This window comes from Hemicordylus capensis, chromosome 10 (assembly GCF_027244095.1).
Source record: "Hemicordylus capensis ecotype Gifberg chromosome 10, rHemCap1.1.pri, whole genome shotgun sequence".
Classification (NCBI taxonomy): domain Eukaryota; kingdom Metazoa; phylum Chordata; class Lepidosauria; order Squamata; family Cordylidae; genus Hemicordylus; species Hemicordylus capensis.
Window position 1 is genome coordinate 9,042,761 of NC_069666.1, and position 3,667 is coordinate 9,046,427.

The following is a 3,667-nucleotide window of genomic DNA, read 5'->3' on the forward strand; positions in this document are numbered from 1 at the left end:
TAGAACATCTTTCTTTTTAAAACATGCTTTGATATTGTTATGCATTATTTCTCACATTTGTATACTGCCTTCCTCCAAGGAGTTCAGGGTGGTGTACATGCTTTTGCTTTGCCTCTTAGTTTAGCCTCACAACAACCCTGTAAGGAAGGCAAGAGTGAGAGAGGGAGACCCAAGGTGAGCCAGAGAGCTGGCATGGAGGAGGTTCGGACTGTATAGCACTACAAGAAGCACTAAGTGGAACCACAATTCAAGTTGGCCATGCAGATAGCTGCAGAGGAGCAATGCCTGAGCTGTGCTAATGCGCTCTCGTGTGGAAAGGAGTTGAGTAAGATTAGACCTGATCCGGTGGATTTTAGTATGTTTTTTATTCATTGGGATCTTTAACTGTTTTATGAATTTTAACTGTTTTATATTGCTTTTGTATTATGTTGTACAAGTTACAACATAATACAAAAGCAATATAAAACAAACAGTAAAAAACAGTTAAAACCGCCTGGAGATTTCTGTATCAGGCAGTATAGAAATATAACAAACAAAACAAACCTGAGGCCAGCAACCACCACCACCCCTTCTTTTTTCATGCATCATTTAGCTGCTGCTGTTGTACAAGTCAACATGCACAATGCATATAAAATAAAATTTAAAAATCAACTGCAGGGCAAGTGACAGAGTTTCTCAACTGTCCTACAAGTTTTCTGCTGACCACATGGATGGAAATCACACGCCCACTGGTGCTCCATGGACAGTTTGAGAACCCCTGCCCTAGACAGTGACAAGTTCTTAGGTTTGGAAACATAAGAAGCTGCCTTCTACTGAGTCAGACCATTGGTTCATTGAGCTCCGTATTGTCTACACTGACTGGCAGCAGCTCCCCAAGGTTTCAGGCAGGGGTCTTTCCCAGCCCTACCTGGAGACAGCGACGGGTTCTTTAGGTTTAAAAACATAAAGGAAAAAGTTGTGCCTTCGAGTTGGTGTTGACTCTTGGTGCCCACAGAGCCCTGTGGTTGTCTTTGGTAGAATACAGGAGTGGTTAGCCATTGCCCTCTCCTGCGCAGTATGAGATGATGCCTTTCAGAACCTTCCTATATTGCTGCTGCCCGATATAGGCATCTCCCATATTCTGGGAAACACACCAGCAGGGATTCGGACCAACAGCCTCCTGCTCTCTAGGCAGGTTGCTTCCCCGCTGTGCCATTAGGTGGCTTTAGGAAGCTGCCTTATACTGAGTCAGACCATTGATTCATTTAGCTCTGTATTGGCTACACTGACCGGCAGCAGCTCTCCAAGGTTTCAGGCAGCCCTCTCTGAAGATGCTGCGAAGGATTGCACCCGAGACCTTCTGCATGCATGCGTGCAGATGCTCTGCTACTGAGTTATGGCCCCATCCCCTAAGAGGAATTTATTTATTGTTAAATGTATATACCAACTTTCATTAAAACAATCCCAATTGTTTTACAGCGCTCACATGTGCGCACCCATCCAAAAGCAAACCAGGGCAGACCCTGCTTAGCAAAGGGGCAATTAATGCTCCCAGCCACAAGACCAGCTCTCCTCTCAAAAGAGAGTTCCCTAAGGTTGGTGCTATCTGCATGGCCTGTCCCCCCGCCCGGTCCTAAACCTTGGAGAAGCCACTGCCAATCTGTGAAGACAATACTGAGTTAGATAGCCCAATGGTCTGACTCAGTATATGGCAGATTCCTATGTCCGTTACCAAAAAAAGTGGCTGTGCTTCTCAGCACACTTCGTGGTTGACACACATGTGGGTGAAAAAGCAGAGAGGCTCTGTGGAAAGTGTTTCCTTGGGCCCAGGATGAGTCACTCCTCTCTCCAGACAGCAGGACAAAGGGCAGTAGCCACTTCAGAGCAGCGGCTTGAATGCTTGGCAGCCAACTCACACTTGGCACGGACTGGTTTTAACACATTAAAAAGAAACCAGTCAGAAGACAAACAATTCTTGTCCAAGAATGAAGAGACCACTTCAGTTCAGACCAAACCATGCATGGAAAAAGTCCCCAACAAACCATGTTGTTCCCCACCGCCCCACTGTAACTTCCTTGCAGTTGTCACTTGCAAGAAGAGCCACCAACCACATTCTTCACCACTTCATTTTCATAGGAAGCTGCCTGCTGTGTCAGACCATTTCCTCAGCTAGCTTAGCACTGGCTACCCTGGCTGGCAGCAGTCTCTCATTTTAAACAAGCCTTTACCCAGCCCTACCTGGAGATGCCAGGGATTGAACCTGGCACCTGCTGCAGGTAAAACAAATATGCTTCCACTGAGCTACAGATTATATTGTAAGATATTTGACCTTCTTGTATGGGTTACTATATTTACCTGAATCAGAGACGACGTTTTTTCCAAGTTTTTTGATGTTATAATTTGGAACGGGGGGTGTCATCTTAAATTCAGAGTCCTCTTCCTTTTGGCCAAATAGTATATTTAACCCATATTTTTAAGTCATCTTAAGCTCAGGGTCATCTTCTATTTGGGTAAAAGAAGAAGATGACCACTCCTCATTTGGGTAAATAGAAGATGACCATTTTGTGGGCAACAAAATGGCAAATGAGGTTCAATGTTGGCAAGTGTAAAGTGATGCACATTGGGACGAAAAACCCCGACTTCAAGTATACACTGATGGGATCTGAGCTGTCGGTGACTGACCAGGAGAGGGATCTTGGGGTTGTGGTGGACAGCTCATTGAAAGTGTCGACTCAACGTGTGGCAACTGTGAAAAAGGCCAATTCCATGCTAGGGATCATCAGGAAGGGGATTGAAAATAAAATGGCTAATATTATAAAGCCCTTATACAAAACTATGGTGCAGCCACAGCTGGAGTACTGCGTCCAATTCTGGTCACCACATCTCAAAAAGGACATTGTAGAACTGGAAAAGGTGCAGAAGAGGGCAACCAAGATGGTCAGGGGCCTAGAGCACCTTCCTTATGAGGCAAGGCTACAACACCTGGGGCTATTTAGTTTAGAAAAAAGACGACTGCAGGGAGACATGATAGAGGTCTGTAAAATCATGCATTGGTAGTGGTACCTTTCTTCCTTTTGGGTATACAATCTAACTGGGCTTCTAGTATTGTGGCTTTGAGTAAACTCCATGCACTCCGTTTTCCCTTTCCGCTTCCTTTTCACCATACTCCTCATTTTTAGAGAAGTTTCCTCTTCTAAAATTCAAAGTGTCTGTGTTAGACTTCCTTGGTGATTCTCTCCCCGCATGTATGCCGAATTTGATGGTACTGTGGTCACTGTTCCCTAAAGGGTCGATGACACTGACATCCCATACCAGGTCCTGGGTGCCACCCAGAATTAAGTCCAAGGTTGCCTTCTCTCTGGTTGGTTCCAAGACCACCTGTTCTAGGGCACAGTCATTCAGCATATCAAGAAATCTGACCTCTTTGTCATGACCTGACTGTGAATTTACCCAGTCTATGTGTGGGTAATTGAAGTCACCCATTATTAACAGCCCAGCCTCTCCTTGACGCCTCCCTGATTTCCTGCTGCAAATTACTAACCTATTTTGTTAATTCCAGACACAATAATACTTAAGGGTTTTGTAAAAATATATGGCTTTGTAGTTGGAGATATTATCTTGCCAGTGGGTATATATAATGCCAAATTTGCTTATGGCTACAATCATTGAAAGAGTGCTAACATGCTGA